Here is an 18,845-nt window from a genome sequence, read left to right on the forward strand (position 1 = left end):
TAAGAGCATAGGTGAGTGCTCATATCCAGTATGGATTATAATGGTGACCTCCTCCTTTTTTCCTCCTTCTCTTCTAACCTCTTCTTTCTTGAATGCTCATTATCTTTACCTTGTGACGGACAGTTAGTGATTCCATTTTAATACACACACTGTTGGTACCTAGGTGTGTGGTAGAGGGCAAACTATTTTATCTCCTTGCTCCCTGTGCCTCAGTTTTTTCATCTATAAAGTAAATATGAACAAATTATTTGTAAGTTGTTTGTGAGGATTAAATGAATTCTTAAATGTAAAATCTTAGAAAAAACACTTGGCATATGATACACACAATAAATACTATTTTTATTAATTGATTTCTCTTGTCTGCATTAATTTTGTAGAAATAATTATTCAAAAGCTACTATTTATGGTGTCTTTATAAGATAGTAGAATAGATGCTAATTAGAAAAATAGAAAATACTGGTAACACTTATTATATTGGTAAAATTCTGCAATATGATGGAGCACAGAATGACCTCTCGTTGCCTTTATGCCTTAGAAGATTAAAGTCAGTTTAAGTTTGTTCCTGTCATGGTTTTTATAAAGTAATTCCTCTGAAAGCTAGTTAAAATGATGAGGAAAGAGGAAATTCTAAAACAAGGTCCACTCTTTCAGTTCCTTTTTTTCTACATTGAAATGAGACACATAATTGAAATGTGATCATTTCACTTATCCATCCATTTGTTCATCTATTGATCCATCCATCAATCCATCCACTCATTCAACCATCCATCTATCCATTTATTCAATTATTCCTTTACCAAGTACTCAGAATTGCTCCACACAGTAGAAAGAAAATCAGCCTTGGAATCACATATATAATACTGAAATGACATTTTATCTTTTGCTAACTGTGTGATCTTAGAAAATTTATTTAACCCCTCTGAACCTCAGTATTCTCAAGTGAACAATCAGATTGGTAATACTTTTTTTTAAGTTAGTCGAACACAAATGTATGGAGAACAAAAAATTTATTTCCCCCCCTGAATAGGGTGTGAGCAAAGCCAAACACAAAGTTTGTCGGGATCATTGTTTAGCTTTTTATGGCTTGGCTCACAACTTTTTCTTGCCTAGAGTAGAGGCATCACAGAATATTATAGAGCTGGAAAAGGCCTTGGATATTAACCTGTCCAAGTTTCTTATTTAATAGACGAGAACATTTTGGTCCAGACACAGTAAAATAGACTTACCTTAAAATCAAATCGGCTATATTATAATGCATTATATTGTTTGCACTTTTATTTTTACTTTATCCTTTCCTTCTTATTTCGCAATAAAAAAGAGTTACCTTCACTTATCTATCTCTATAAAATTATCTTTAACATTCAATGTTCAAAAAAAGTATATTTTTCCTAATCCACTTTATTATTCTTACAGTGTATTTTGGGATATTGAAAATATCTCAATTTTACAAATAAATCAATACATTTAAAGAAATGTCCATCTAAATCTCCAAAGTATACTTTATGAAACTTTATAAGTAAATTGTAAATATTATATACTGGAAAGAATGCATAGGAATATGCAAGAAAAAATTTAAAAGAGAAATGAGGGGAAACTTTTTCTACACATACCAGAATATAATATAAAACTACAGGCAATAAAATTATGTGGGTTGGGCATGGAAATGAAATAATAAGTAGATCAACATAATAGAGTAGATTCCAGAAAGAAAGTATGGCTGATAAAAAAAAATGGCTTTTTAAATCAGTGGCAAAAATCTTCTAATAAATGTTGTACAGATTATTGGATATACTAGTGGATAAAAATTTACAACACCACCTTATACATAACCTGCACAAAAAGAAAGTCAATATACGGTTAAAAATAAAGAATAAAGCAAAATTGGTCCTATACATATGTGATGAATATTGCAATCCTGTGTGCATTTTAAGTAGCATACGTGTGTGTGTGTGTGCGTGTGTGTGTGTGTGTGTGTGTAATGTCAAGGAAGGAAATCATCAGAGTAAAGGGAAGAACTTAGAGAAACTTTTATTCTTTTTACCCTCTATGGATTTCAATTTTTAATATTAAATTTTTTTCTATTATTTTTGTAATTATGTCAGAAACGGTCCAATGCACAAAATACCCCAACTGAATTGCACACTTTCTAAAATTTTTTGGCAAATTGTATGTTTATGTGTGCATTTTGCAAACCAAATCACATTTAAAATTAATTATGGGGATTTTATGTTCTGGAAAGTTAGAGTGGTTCCTTTCCAAAAAGTAGAAAGCATCCTCTTATCTCTCCCGTATTTAGGTTTAGGACTTGGTACATCTGATTTTCTTTAATCATGCTTATTTCTACTTACCCGTGGCAGCTGGGTGATCTGATTTAGATTAACTGTATCATGCTGATTTCTGAAAGATGAGGTGTATCATGGACTCTGTTACCTGCTTCTACTTAAGCTTTAGTTGAAGTAAGTTTTCTGCAGCTGAAATAAAGTTTGAAGACTTGATAATCTAGTGGAGCAAGAAATAATTAAGTTCTTATGCATAAATATATTTATTTTCTGTCATGTTGTGGGGACAGACTCGTATGGTTAAATAAGGATAGGTTAAATAAGTATAATAATTAAAAATAATATAAAATATTAAATGTGGAGGGCTTAATCCTCAAAATGACATTGTGAAGTTGTTTTTGTCATGTAGAAACTATAGTACAAAGACATTGGTAGCTTGCCCAAATTCATAGAGCTAGTTAGTATTGATACCAGGATTATAGCCTAGGCAATCTCATTCTTGAGTTAACTCTCTAACTATAATAAGTAATGCAATAAATATTCTTGTATATGTTTTCTTATATCCACATCCTAGGCTTCCCTCAGTGTGGAGATCTGGGTCCTAGTGCTGGTTCAAAACTGTGGAGGTTTCCATGGTGAAATTTGATACTGGTCCCTACATAAGAAGGGCAAGGAGAGATGGAAGAAAGAGGCAGACCACTCCAGTTTGGTAACTGGCGGTTTCAAAAACAAGGGAATTTACATACAAGGCTTGGAAGTTGGGGCCACTGTAAGACAAGTAGATCTCTGCGCCCATGCACTATAATCTTAAGAATTTATATAGAGGTCTTATCAGAGTTCAGTTGTATAGTTAGTCCGGATGTTTGCAACAACGCATTACTCTCTCAAGGTTGTATCTTTGAAATGGTTCCTACTGCAGAACTGTGGTGGAAAGTACATTGTAATAACAGGGGTGAGCAAGGAGCCAACTATTGCCCAGGTCAGGCTCAAAGGTCAACTGGAGGTCATGTCCTCTCGATAACCTCCTCCCACATGTGAGTTATACCCTTTTGCAACTGTCCTATATTTCACCTATTTCTCCATATTCTTTCTAACACTTTAAAACAACTTTTAATATTGGTCAGTCTGATTAGTGTGGGAAGATATTTTTTAATTTTCATGTCACTTAAAACTAGGGAGTGTGAAATGTTTCTTCTGGGTTTTTTCTTCAGATTTCTAAGATTTCATTTTTATATTCTGAATACTAAACCAGACACTCCATATAAATATTGCTGGATTCTTCATTCTATTCCTCTGTTCTATCTCACTAGTGCTACACCACTACAAATTTTCATAGTTACATGAGCTTATTTTTTCTCCTCCCCCTCCTTCCCTCTTTCTCCTTTTTCTTCTCTTGGATCATCTTTTATCTGATAGGTCAAATCCCTCACAACTTTCTTTTTCAAAGTAGAATCGACCATTGGTGTTCTTTTAGTTCTTTCATATAAATATTAAGATACAGTTATCAAGTTGTGGAAAGTAAATTTGTTGTATTGAGTATACAAATTAATTTGGGATAATGGATATATTAGTTCTATCCAGCCTGAACTTTAAGCAAATGTTGGAATCTCTAATTAGATTTACTGCTGTATCTTAATAGTTGGTAGATTTCACTGGTTTTTCAGTGGCTGTTTTCACAAAGGTTAACAACTTCTAAAGTAACTATCTCTGGGTGTGGCCTCTGTCAGATGTCAAGTGCTATGGCTAAAGTTTTAAAAAATGTATTGTTAACTTTAACAAATATTGGGGTATTTATATATTGTGTTTTTAATTGATGTTATTGTTAGAATTTCTCTAGAAGAATATAAATGTTGTAGATACCAGGGAGACACATTTGGGCACTGAAAGCTACCATTATTTTACCAAGACCAGGTGCTTGGGATTATCTAATAAACCATTTGGCACTGATTCATACACATTAGGGTACTCTTGAGCCAAGGCTCTGCTGAGCTGGAGCCAAGTGTTGCCATGAATATTTTAAGCATTTGTTAAGGTTGAAAGTTTTCTACTTAGGGGTTAGAATTGTACTTTGTTATATATATTGCAAATTTATTTAAGTTTAATCTATAACGTAAGGCTATGGCAATTCAAGTGGATACCATCTGAGGTAAACAGGCTGAGAAATCACACAAAAGCTCTGCAGGGTTATATAGCCTGGCCTTGCTACCTTCAAAACCTGTATAGAGAAGAAAATAAAACTCTGAGGTTTAGTCCTTTTTTCAGACTTAAGAACATCCTGCTTTTGGAAAAACAAAGTTAATTATTTAGAGTATAAATATTACCACTACTTTTAAAATTTATCTTGGGCCATGATTTTAAGAAACAGCTTCTACCACATGCCATATACTGTGTTTGGCCATCTCATATCAATTACCTTATTTGTTCTTCACAGAAATCTTAGAGATTAGGAATTTATCTCCAATTTATGGGTGAAGAAACTGAAGCTTAGGAAAGTTTCCTAAGCACTGTAGCTAAAAGCAACAAAATTGTGTCTCAAATACAGTTCTATTACATTCAGATCTGTGTTATTTCATAGCATCCAATTTGTTCTTCCTTTGGCTTAAGAATTGAATGATAAAAAAAACAACCAAAAATTGATGAATGTCAAGTGCTGATTCTTGAGTTAGACACTAAATTCTAAAATGTAAGAGCTCTTTCTTTTAGCCAGCCATTGATGGTCCCATGCAATGTTTTTTACTCTGTGAATATTGTTACTTAATTTTGCTGAGAAACACAAATGACATGCTAATAAAGGCAATAATGTCACATGATTGGACAATCCTAATATTAGTTGCGTTTAGAGGTGATCTCATTCCTCTAAACGTTACAGATTTGGTTGCCTGTCTTAGAGGCTTTATAAAATTCTTTTAGTACTCTTGTCCTTTAGTACTTTTGTCTTCTAAATATTAGGTGGGCACAAGTAGGTTTATAGTTGTTCATATGGTGAATAATACAATAATTAAAAAATAATAATATGAGAATAAAGTGTGTTTTGTGTTCTCATAACTGTAAATCTGCTTTTGCCACCCCTGTATAGACAGATTAACCATGCACAGGGTTGATACTGGTGAACAGGAACCATTCCATTAGGTTTCTCACTTTATAACCTAATTGACCTTGGAGATTGAACTGAATAGATTTGAAATTGAGATATTTTTGATAGAATAGTCCTAATTTCTGTATTTAGTTCTAAGTTTTAAAGTAAAGCCCATAGCACAAAGAGATTTAACATGGTTCATCACCTTTTACAAGTAGAAGAGTACAATTGAAAGACCAATGCTTTTTTGAAAATTGGTATAACGCTAAAATAAAAGAACTAGAGGAAAGATTGGAAAGGATGGTGTTCAATTCATGAGGCTTAAAGAACAAACTTTCTTTTCATATGGAAACTTTTGTGTGGTTGACTGTAAAGAATGATTCCAAAAGAACACAGGAAGGCACAGTAAACCGATGCTGACATCTTCTGCACCCAGCTACATGGGCTAAGGGACTAGGGTCACTTTAATGCACATTATTGTCCAATGTGCAATTTTATTTTCACTTCTCAAGTATAAACTCATACATAAAATATCAATCCCCAGCTTAAAAATTCTGTCTTAGAGTCAAAGAAGAGCTGTGCTGGGAGTCGGTGACAAAGTGCCCTCTGGACTCTGTGACTTGTGGCGTGACAGGGGCACTCCTGCGCCTGCTCGGTTTTCTCTGTGTGGTTTTCATGTAAGACTCCTTATGGAACTGACTTACATTCCATAACTTGTCCACTCACATTCCCTCCAAGGATTTTTCCAACTCCAAACCTCTGTGGTTCTGGGTCAGACTGGGCCCTAGGGTACAAAAAGTAAGAAATGAATGGCCCTAAATCCTAAATTTGAGTTGGAAAACCATCAAACTTTTCCTTTAAGTGTTATGTATCTCAGAAACACTAGAAAGAATAATAATTGGCCCTCTCTTTTCCATGAAACAAAAGGCAGATTTTAATGCACTGGAGCACTTTGGATACAAATACCAAATACTAAATATCTGAGTTCAAGTTTGGATTCTGTCATGTACATATGACTTTAGACAAATCATTTAATATTTCTTTATTTGGTTTCTGTCTGGTAATCAAAGGGATAGTATTATGTGATTAAACTCAATATCTACAATCTAAAAATATATAAATAAGCAGTTCTCAGTTATTTTGTATGAATTGCAGATAAAAGTTGGGCAGAAATGTAGAGTTAGCTGATAAGATGGAAGAAAGGTCTCTCTTTATTGAGAAAAAAAGAAATGCTGGAGATTATAATAAAAGCACATTGTCAGATAATTTCCCATATGCTTAGGAACCACTCTTCAAACCCTCCTCAGACCGCAAACATTGCAAACATATATCTGAAATTCTTAAGATTGTGCATGCGCGTGTGTGTGAGTGTGTGTGTGTGTGTGTGTGTGTGTGTGGTTTGTTCAAGAACATTTCAATTTTATTGCTTATATTTGCTGGGACATTTTAAATATGTATATTACATGAGAATTACTTAAAATCATAGGGTAGACCCCTGTCATCCTGAAGTAGTCTGTAGCTCTGCTTGGAAGCTGGTGTATGGATTATACGAGTCCTTTAAGCTACTGCATGTCCCAGTAATGTATGGGTAATTGGTTTTAACAATGCTTGAATAGCACACAGTTTGAGTATCGAGTAGGCCGAATTTGACCATAGGAAGACAGACATAATGTTAATTTTCAAAAAACAAGGGCATGTGAAGAAAGCCAGAAATAAATTTAGAGTTGCTATAAATAGGGCAGAGAGAGGCTTACTCAATGCAGAGAGAGGCTTACTCAACACAGAGAAAAGTCAGTCTCATTAAAGAAAGTAATTATTACCTCTGACATACAGAAATGTGTGCTGCTTTAAATTAAGGTTCTTAACGAAGCATTTCATTGTATGTCCTTAAATGAAGGATTTAAGGAGTTAGACTTTGTTCCAAAGTCAAAGTAAATGGGAGGTCTATGTTCAAGAGTTTTACTAGAGGAAAATTTCAGGAAAGAATAATTCAGGAATATTAAATACACAAATATGCACACAATTTTGGAATTGATTGCTAGTGTGCTGAATACCCATCCAAGCCCTGTGCTCCGAAGTGAACATGTGAACTTTGCCACGTGCTAGTGATATGCTAATGATATTTATACTAGACAGATAAAAACATTGCCTTTGTTCCTTTTCTGTTAAAGTAATAAATCAGTTCAAATAAGCAGTTTTATGGGAAAGTTTTAAATGTTTATTTTTTCCACATATTTATTAGTTTCTGTTTATTTCACTTATCTTGCTCGATAAACATTTTTCTCTATTTTTCCCCATTTCTGTTTTGTATTGCTTATAGGATTTGGGATGGACTGCATTTTATTTGCAATCTTAACATACTGTAATCTTTTCATAAGATAAGAATTTGTCTTAATCACCTAAAATAAACTATACCTGTCTCTTAAGCAGTCCCTTTATCAAAAAGTCTGCATCGAACACCATTAATAAGAAAATAAATTGCTTTTCAGTTGAATACATTTATTTAAAAAAGATATATTTTCTGGCTCTGCTTTTCAAAATGTAAAAATACCTCACCAAACCACGCTGCTATTATAAGAAGTGGATGGGGGTGCTGCTCAAATCGAAAGTTTGCATTCTACTCTTTCCAAGCATATAGCTAAATTCTGGAAAACCTGTAGCCCATTAACATGATTTCCCTAAGGATCTTTACCTGTTCCATCTAAGAGCAAGTGATAGTATAGCAATTTTGTAACCTCATTTTCTGTATCAGAAAAGTAGCAATGTCTACCAAGCACCCAGGAGATATACTAGTCCAAGATAGAATCTCTGATCTGTACCTACCATAGAGAAAAAAGTCTAAATCTTTCTAAACTTCAGCATACGGGAGCATTTGAGTGTGACCCATAATATTACTACCTGGTTAAAATCCATTTCCAGTTAAATTACAAAGTCCTATTGTTATTCACACACACCTCACCCTGGGACTTTTAAAGTTGGTTCATGTCCTTGGTAAGTATTCCAAATGTTCTCCAAAGTCAAATATCCTGTGACATGAACTGTTATGTCAGTGTTTGATGCTGACCCAGACTTAGTTAGATTCTATCATAATGTCATGCTTAACATATGGTTAGTGTGTCTTTAAAATAAACACAGCCCTGGTTGGTATGGCTCAGTGGATTGAGCACCGGCCTGCGAACCGAAGTGTTGTTGGTTTGATTCCCAGTAGGACACATGCCTGGGTTGCAGGCCAGGTCCCCAGTTGGGGGCACCTGAGAAGCAATTCAAACATATTGCTGTTTCTCTCCCTTTCTTTCTCCCTCTTGTTCTTTCTATCTAAAAATAAATAGAATCTTTAAAAAAATAAAAATTAAAAAATAAAATGAAATAGATACATCATTTTCTGTTTTCTTTATGTACTATCATACCAATCTTGACAATTGGTGCAGTCTTTATTCTTTGCTGTATTTCTCTTTTGCATTATTTGTAGCTTATAGGAAAGATGTCCTACCATTAGCCATTTCAGTTAACCCAGTTTCTCTTTATATGTTGCACATCTTTTAAAATTGAAATTCAGGATATAAAATTTGTATTAAATGTTATAATTATCAGGAAATTTGTAGCAGTACAGTTGTGATTAAAATATTCAGAACATTATAAAAATACAAATAAACCCATATGTCCATGACCTATGTCCAATATCTCAGTTATTTGATTTTTAATTGAAAATTTAGTTCTATTCACATATAATCTATTCCTGTAAAGGGACCTATTAAATTAATCAATGGCCACATCTTCAGTTCTCAATTTTGTGTGGTCACCTAGAGACTACAGCTTCAGCAAAAGCATGCCTCAGATATGTATCTTCAAGAATATTTCAGTCAAATGCATATCAATAATAATTTCACTAAATTTCAATATTCAGTCACTGAGAGATTTTATTGGTCTCTCCCACATTCCCCAGAGTTACCATATCCTTAATCTAAATCACATTCTCATCTATGTAATATGCTTACATTCCTTTTTAAGTCTCTTTTCTCACCTGTGAGCTGAAACTGTTTTAAGTGTCCTTGTCATATTTTGGGATTATTAAAAGATTCCTTTGATGATGTCCTTTTATAGTCATAGTTATAGCTCAAATTTACAGATGAGAATATGGAAATTTAAAGAGTTTAAGATGAATTCTAAATGAATGTAAAATTTTATCAATAGTTTAAATGAAAGAAGAAAATTTCATGAATTTTTATCCTCTGATTTGATGTAATAAAATAAATCTGGATTTATGACAAAGTCTCTAAATTATTTAGTATAATCTAATGTGCTCTTTCAAATTAGACAGACTTAAAGTTATCAAACATCATAGCAAAATCTCATTTCCATGTTTTCAGAATTTTCATTTGTTAACAGTTTCTAAGAATACATGGCAGCTAAATTTTAGAGCCATTCCATGAATGCTGGAACATCAGTTTGTGACATCTTTTAAAAGCTTTCATTTTACATTTTTGTCACTTCCCAAGCACAGCTTGTGAAGTTTGAGAAAATCGAAAGTAAACTCTCCAAAAGACCTTCAAAATTGTTCTCACATTTAACTGTCCTTATGCTGATTAAGGACAGTTAATCTCCTGTCTCTCAGCAAAGGCAACTGGACTAATGCTTCATATTTGCTCTGCACCTCATTTTTATGTCCTTTCTGGACCTCATCTACAATTGCATTTTAACCATCTCTGGAACTCCTTCTCTCTTTAAACATAAAAAACCCCATTACTAAATCTTGCTACTACTCACTACTGCTATCATGGGCACAGTAGTATTTCTTGCCAAATTTAAAAACATTCCTTAATTCATTGGTGTATTGATTCATTTGTTCTTAGATATGATACTAAAACTTCTACTTGACATCAGATACTGTGCTAATGCAATGAGGAAAAACCTGTGCATGTCATTGATCCTGCCACCAACACACACTTGGCAGAATATTTGACTTAAGTAAATGTTAAACAAACATGCTTCCTTCTATTTATCCTCTTCTATTTTCTCTTCATATTCACAAAGTGTTTTTGCTGTTTACTTAAATTTATTTTATTGGGGCAAAAGTCATTCTTTCATGGTATAAATGTCACATATGCAAAATATGCACAGGCTTTTATTTTTTAAATTATCTCTCATAATCATACTATCTTAATATCGCTGTATTTTTTATTATTCTCTCCAGGAATTACTTATATGCACAAGGTCTTTCCAGAAGGTATCCAGCCACGTACTATGAAAAATAGAGACATTTATTGAAGAAGATACAAGATACAAGAAACATTGTACATAGGACAGTACACTTTAATCCCCTTCAGAGTAGGTGCCTTGGGACTTCACACAGTTCTTCCAGTGCCATTAACAACTGCACCTCCATGTTCCCTCTGCTATAGTAGCAGAAGCCACAGAACGAATTTTGCCATTACAAAGTTCATGCTGAGATCCTGCATCAAAATCTTAGACACAGTGGTTTTTAGAATCCCCTGTGCAGCTTCTAGTTCTCACAGTGTCAGTCACCAATTTTTGTTGATTGCAGCCATACACGTTCAACATTCTCAGGTATTCTGCTTATTGCAGGCCTTTTAGGACATGGATCATTTTCAACAGGTTCTTGGCCACTTTTGAAGCATTTGTGCCACACTTTATTTGAGCTGCACTGATTGAATGGTCTCTGAAAGCCTTCTGAATCATCCAAATAGTTTTCATGGAGGAATGTTCAAGATTAATGCAAAATTTGATGCAGATTTGTTGCACTACTTGCTCAGTAATTTTGAATGAGATGGCCACACAGTACACATGCTCACTCAATGGCATCTACTGTCCCTAACTGACTAGTACAGTGAAGTCGCCATTGTTCACACATACTCATTCCAGTCCACTCTCCTTGGCTGCCAGGTTACATTGATGTTTCATAAACCATTCTTGTTATATTAATAATGGCTTGACTTTTTCCATACAGACCTCATATACTTACTCTCATGTCACAGTTTTATATTTAAATCATTGTTGCTGTATACTCACGCATACTAACTTTAGCTTTAGCCTTTCCAAAACCTCAAATACTAAGAAGGGCAAAAACATATAGTAAAATTTAAGTGAAATTCCACCACCGTGAGATATCATTTTGATATTTTACAGACTATGATTTTATACACTTACCTATGTATGTACACATATAATTTCATATGTATTGAATATTATTTAAAGTGTTCATATATTTAAAAATCATACTTGTAATATTCAAAGACATTGTAAAAAATAAAAATTTCAAGGAATCAAACCTATATTGAGTTAAGTCAAAGTTCCTTCCATTGGGTCACCATGCCAGTTTGACGTGGCTCTTGAATTTTTCTCAACAAGAATACATATATGAGTGAACAGCTAAATACAAAATTTTAACAAGAGAACTGGGATCATAGTTACTGTATTTTCCTGTAGTTCACTTAATAAAACTTATTACTTTGAGTATAATACCACATCAATGTATTTTTATTTACCATATCCAATGTTTTTAATTTTATATTTAGCTAAGTAGTATATATATGTCTATATCACCCATCTATCATCTATCTATATTTAAAACTCCCACAAACATAGGGTTGAAAATAAAAACAGCAAATGATGACTCTGTCCTGCTCTTAACTGCTCCTCAGAAATTCTTTTGGACATGTCTTTTACACTAAAGTATGTTTTTTCAAAAAAAACACTTGTATACTGCTATTTTTAGAGTTTCTTATTTGAGACAGTCTATTGATTTCTTACAACAGAAGAATGCAATTTATCATTCCTAAGAAGTTTCCCAACCCCCTTCATCATCTATTTCCTAATCTGCTATATTTCAATAGCAATTTTTGTGTTAATTCACTAGTTACTGTTTACACTATTGTGTCTATATTCATATTTTTCCAGTTAAGTAATGTAGAGTACTACCATTACACTTTTTCTTATACTGTTCTGGAAATTAATAATTGCCTTATTATGTATTATTTTCTTATTTTCCCTGTATATTTATTACTAATTTATTTTCAGATTTTCTGACAGGACTATCACATTAATATGGTGAACTTTTCTTTGAAGATATCCTCTTGTGAACATTCAAGATCTTTTTACTCTGGTGGCCAAAAATTTTTAATGATGTGGTTTAGTTGGGTTCTTTCTTATTTGTTGAGGATTCCACAAACCCTTCAACATGGTAATCAGTGTTTTGGGCTATTTTTAGTTCTGAGAAATTTATTTGAATTATTTTTTAAAAATTCCTTCCTTCTGATTATCTTTTCTTGTAACTCATTAATTGATTCTCTTTTATACATTTATTTTATATTTTATTTAAAGTATATTTTATTGATTAAGCTATTACAGTTGTCCCAATTTTCCCTCTTTTCCCCCTTCATCCAGTACCCTCCTTCCCTCCTGTAATCCACCCCCCTTAGTTCATGTCCATGGGTTGTGCATATGAGTTCTTTGGTGTCTCAATTTCCTATACCGTTCTTAACATCCCACTGTCTATTTTGTACCTATCAATTATGTTTGTTAATACCTGTACCTTTTCCTCCATTCTCCCTCTCCCCCTTACAGCTGATAACCCTCCAAATGATCTCAATATCTGTGATTCTGTTCCTGTTCTAGTTGTTTGCTTAGTTTGTTTTTGTTTTTGTTTGTCTTAGATTAAGTTGTTGGTAGTTGTGAGTGTGTTGTCATTGTAATGTTCATAGTTTTGATCTTCTTTTTCTTAAATAAGTCCCTTTAACAATTCATATAATAAGAAATTGGTGATGATGAACTCCTTTGACTTTACCTCATCTAGGAAATACTTTATCTGCCCTTCAATTATAAATGATAACTATGGTGGATAGAGTAATCTTGGTTACAGGTCCTTGCTTTTTATCACTTTGAATACTTCTTGCCTGCAAAGTTCCCTTTGAGAAATCAACTGATAGTCTTATGGGAACTCCTTTGAGGTAACTCTCTTTTCTTGCTGATTTTAAGATACTCTCTTTATATTTACCTTTGGCATTTTAATTATGATGTGTCCTGGTGTGGTCCTCTTTGGATCCAACTTGTTTGGGACTCCCTGTGCTTTCTGGACTTGTATGTCTATTTCCTTCACCAAATTAGAGAAGATTCTTTCATTATTTTTCCAAATAAGTTTTTGATTTTTTGCTATTCTTCTCCTTCTGGCATCCCTATGATTCAGAGGTTGATATTCTTGGAGATGTCCCAGAGTCGTCTTAAACTCTCCCCATTTTTTTTAATTCTGTTTTCTTCATTCTCTTCTGGTTGAATGTTTATTTCTTTCTTATGTTCTAAATTGTTGATGTGAACCCCAGCTTCTTTCCCTTCACTGTTGGTTCCCTGTGGATTTTTCTTTATTTCACTTAGTGTAGCCTTCATTTCTTCCCTTATGCTTTCGCCGTACTCAGTGAGTTACCTGAGCATCCTTATCACCAGTGTTTTGAACTCTGCTTCTTATAGGTTGGCTATCACCATTTTGTTTAGTTCTTTTTCTGGGGCTTTGTTCTTTCACTTGGGCCGTATTTCTTTGTTTCCTCAATTTGGCAACCTCCCTGTGTTTGTTTCTTTGTGCTAAGTAGATCTGCTTTGACTCCCTTTCTTAGTGCACCTGTTAAGTTGTATGGGGCATTAGTTATTAACTAGGGTGGCGCAACCTGCTTCACCCCTTTTTCTGATCTGTATGTGGGGGAGGGGCCAGAGAGGGGACAACGCCATTGTCTGGCTGCTGGAGGCTCACTCATCATTGATCCCTTTTCTAGTCTCTTCACCCATTTCCCATGTGTGGCTAGCGTCCTTCTAGCTGTTGTCCTGTTGTTTGTTCCCAAAGTGGGTAGGTTTGCATATATTCTAGGACCATGCAGGACCTTTAAACTTACTCTCCTGAAAGACTGTCAGTTTCTTCCACTACCCCAACACCCACTGATTTTTACAGCCAGAAGTTATGAGGCTTTATTTTCCCAGTGCTGGAACTCGGGGCTGTGTGGTCTGGCCTTGGTTTGGGATTGCTCGCTCCCCAGGTGTCTCTCCTGATTTTTATCCATCACACATGAATGTGGGACTGCCTGGTTTTGCTGGCTACCACCACTGCCTTTCCATGTTGCACCATGTCCTCTCCACTCAGGCTCTCTATCTCCATCTCTCCTACCACTCTGGATGACTATGGCTTCTTTAAATCCTTGGTTGTCAGACATCCATAAGGTTCAATTTTCTGGCAGTACTAGGTGTTTTCTGGTTTGAGGTTGGTTGTGATAGTTCTTGTGGTTGCATAAGGAGGCGAAGCATGCCTACCTATACCTCCATCTTGACCAGAAGTATACATTTTTTAAAAAATTTTCATACATGTTTGTTTTATTTTCTAAGAGTTCTTCCATTTTATCTTTCAGTGCTTAAACTGAATTGTTGACATCTCTTGTGCTAATTATTAATTTTCAAAGATTGCTATTTTTTAATATTTCTGTTCATTAATAGTATCCTGTCCTTCATTGTTTAATAAATATCTCACTTTACTACTTTTTTACTAGGTTATCAATTCCAAGGATGTTTTATTGTTTGCTTTTTTTTTTTTCAGCTTTCCCTTTCTTTCTTCATGGTCTTCCAATTGAAACACTCAATAGTGGAGGGTAGTCACACCTAAGTTTGTTATCACACAGTTATCAACATTTCAACTTCCTGATATTCTTAAAATTTCTCAGCTGCTGTCATGTTTCCTCCAATATTTAAAAAAAAATTTGTGGTGTTTTTAATGTGTATAGTCATTTTAATATAATTTCATGAGAGCAAAGATAACTATATCTCTGTTCAACATGCTGTGATTAATCAAATGTCTCCATTCCATTCTTTTCTCAAAGGTTAATAATGGTTTGTTTCTCCTCGAATCATTGCTTCATTGCCTTATTAGTCTTTGATCTTTCCATAGCACTTGATAGCACTTACTATTGCCAGGAAAAGTTCAGTGCTACCAAACTAAAGCCAACAAAACCCCTAGTCTGGGGTGCAGAAAAAATAGAGGCTTTATTCAGGTAGACAGTTTGTAAACCAGGGAAATGCAGTCTCCAGAGGAAGCCAAAACTGTACCTTCTGAGACAAAGGGGAGGCCCACTAATGGAGAGGAAGTGGCCACCCTGGTTCTCTGATTGTTCCATTTTAATGAAATTAAGGAATTCAAATTTGCACAGTTTGATTGGTTTAAATAGTACTGTCCTGATTTGTTGGAATCTTATTTCCTGATTGGCTATTATGAAGCCACTCAGATTGATTCGTAAAATTGCAAAGGAGGAGATAGCTATGTTACTCTGACTGGACAAGGCAGATCTTGCTCATTGGTTGAAATATGATTCCAGGAACTCCTTTTTAAGCGTTGACTCTCACAGCAGGAACAGAATTCAGGAGACTGGCAGCTTAGCATGCAGTTTTTCCCTGAAATGCAGTGCATGAGTGATCTCTGTCAGCAATAGCTGCAAGACTCTGATTATGAGTTTGAGCCCAATTGACTAGTCATTCTTGGAAGGAATATTTCTTTTAAGGGTCAGTACTATTTACCTTTGAATTGCATGACCTAATTTTATTTCCTCCATGTCAATTTGTTCTTGGTCTCTTTTGTAGAATTCTCTTCAACTGTTGTAGGTTTTCCAAAGACCATTTCTTCTCACTTCTCAATACATCCTTCTTATTTCTGCGGATTAAATAAAATAAAGTAGCATTTACTTATTGTGCTCAGTAATCAACCCTTGGGACTTACCTAACATAACTTTTTACCAAATTGGGTAGTAATTTCTTTGAGGTCAAGATCTGTATTTAATTTGCATTTGTGTGTTCAACACCTACAACTATGACCAACATGTAAGTACATAAAATTATGTAACATTGTCAATGGACATTTGTGAAAGAAAGAAAGGAGGATTGGAAGAGCCAAAAAAGAAGTTGATATTATTTGTTAAATTTACAACTTAATCATGTAACATTTAAAAATAATTATGATGTTTATTTGGTTTGATAATGAATCTCAGTGATAAAAAAGCAAAAACTTACATCGTGGGGCCTCTATTTCAACTATGGGAGAAAATATCACCACAACCATTATAACCACCTGTAGAGAAAGATTTGCAGTTCTATTCAGATCAAGGCTTACCCTCAATGCTACAGTTGGTTTTACTTCTTCTAGACTGTGTAGAACAAAATATGTCACAAACACATAAGCAAAACAATTAAAAAAACAAAACACCATTAATAAAAACAACAACAAGACCTTCCAAAATAACTACAGCGTACTAGAAATAAGCCTTCTGCCCTGATTTGTACAACAGGCCTGGACTTCCAGATGCCTCAGACTAACCATAAATTGTGGTTTCCTTCAGGAAGAGGACACAACTTTGGGTAAGGCAGCTCCGGTGGAGGCCAGGTCCCTTCCCACAGAGGCTGGATACCTTGGTGTTTCCAGTGCAGAGGTTATCAGTGGCAGTGTGCAGCATACAGCTCCGGAAGGACGCAACTCGTGTCCATCTGAAACAGGCAGATCTTGGAAGCGATCTTTTTGTCTTGGGGATGATCTTCATCTGGTGATGATTCATTTGCATTCCAGCAAAGTAGTGTTTTAATTAGTCACATGCATGGGAAATAAAATTGATTATATAAATAAAGTTTATCGTTTTGAAATTGCATTGAAATGTCTAACAAAAGAATATATCACAATACCCCCCCACCATCCTCCTCCAACAAGAGGTCATGGAAATTACTCCTAGAGGGGAAGGATGGCTAGGTCAGGCTCATCTGTGTCATGGACAGTAAGTTGTAGATTTTATGAAGAGAATCTACTATTCAATTTATTAAAATGCCAGCATTATACAAACAAATATAGGACACATTTCCCATTCTATCTATTTATATCTATTTAAAGTATTTGAACATCATTATTGTTATGAGTATGCTTATATTTTTTTAGCTATTTCTTGTCCATACATCTTTTGGTTTTGAAGTGTTTTGCCATAGCAGAATGCTTTTAAGGTGCTAAACAAACACTTAATAACATAATAAAGATACTTTTAAGTATGCTTCCTTCCTCCTTTTTGGGAATGGTCTGGGTATGTCTGCTCAATTTTGGGCAGAAAACTTCTGGGAAAAGACAGTTTATAATATCTCTTAAAACAAATGAGTTCTGTGAAAGGGGATATTTAGAAAAATCTTTAAAATTCCTGCAATGTGTATTTATTCCCAAGACCCAATCATACTCACTCATCTCTCAAGCTAACTAACTTGTTGCAACCCTGGGCATAGTTTTCTAAAGATAAAGACCTGATGGCAGGGTCTTCATCGGTGACACTGGGACCAGTGTGAAGACATTGAGCAGCCTCAAAGTGCAGTCTTACTGAGCCTGGCCATTTCATTTTACAATTTTTAAATCAAATTATTCTGCATATATATTGTGCCCAGGGTGTTATTTTTCTAACCACATCATGACACTGAGATATTAGCTTTAGGAAAAGTCCTGAACAGTCCTGTTTTTTCTTCTTCTTCTTCTTCTTCTTATTATTATTATTTGTTTCTGAAAAAAAGTCCTCGACTAAACTAAATCCTGTTATTTCCAACATTTTCCTCAAAAATATGAAAAAACATTTTTTACCCTTGCTTTTCTCTGCATATGGTCCTCTATGCAACATTCACAGGTACTAAGGGACATCAGTGAGAAATGGATGTGACTGAGAAAAGAGAGGCAGTAATACTAATTTTCATGATTATTAATTTGTAAATTTTCTTTGATAAGAAAGGTATGTATTTAAAAGTCTCCTGTTTGTTCACTGACATATTCTATAATTTTGGAGTTGGATCAGCCACAACAGGTTGTCAGAGTTAGCACTCAACACTGAGGAGTACGTCCATGTGGAATATTTTAGTAGAAGACAACATATATCTGAGGAAGGGGCTTGGAACACTCTCTCCTGAGGAATTCAACTTTGTATCAGCAGAGGAAAGTGGATAAAAGAAAAATGCCATGTGTGTGGAGAGCATTAGGAAAGGTCATATATTTCAAAAAAGAATATTGTTTACAAGGAGTGTTAATAGGTTTCAGGGGAAATGTTAATTTTTTTTTCCTGGATGAAATAGCTACTGTAAGTTTTTAATGGTTAATCATTCATTCTTGAATTTTTATATTAAGCATTTTATATTACTTTATTGACTTAACTTTTATGCTCTTCTTCATTTTGACAGTAAAGAATGACCAGGCAATACTCTTTGAAAATTGGAGACCATTTGCAGCTGCTCTGTGTTGAGGAAAGTGAATAATAGGGTGCCCTCAAGGAATTTCAAAGGTATCACTCAACAGAAACTTTTGTGTCTGAAGAAAACTAGATCATTTTATCATGGTAGGCATACTGATATGTTTGCTTTAATAAAATGCCATATTTCTGCCTTTAATCTCTTGTCAACCAGCTATTAAAAAGCCCCAAAGTGCGTGCGTGCAGCACATGTAAACACTT

Source organism: Pteronotus mesoamericanus, unplaced genomic scaffold (assembly GCF_021234165.1).
Source record: "Pteronotus mesoamericanus isolate MK-2021 breed Mesoamerican mustached bat unplaced genomic scaffold, CSHL_Meso_final scaffold_31, whole genome shotgun sequence".
NCBI lineage: Eukaryota > Metazoa > Chordata > Mammalia > Chiroptera > Mormoopidae > Pteronotus > Pteronotus mesoamericanus.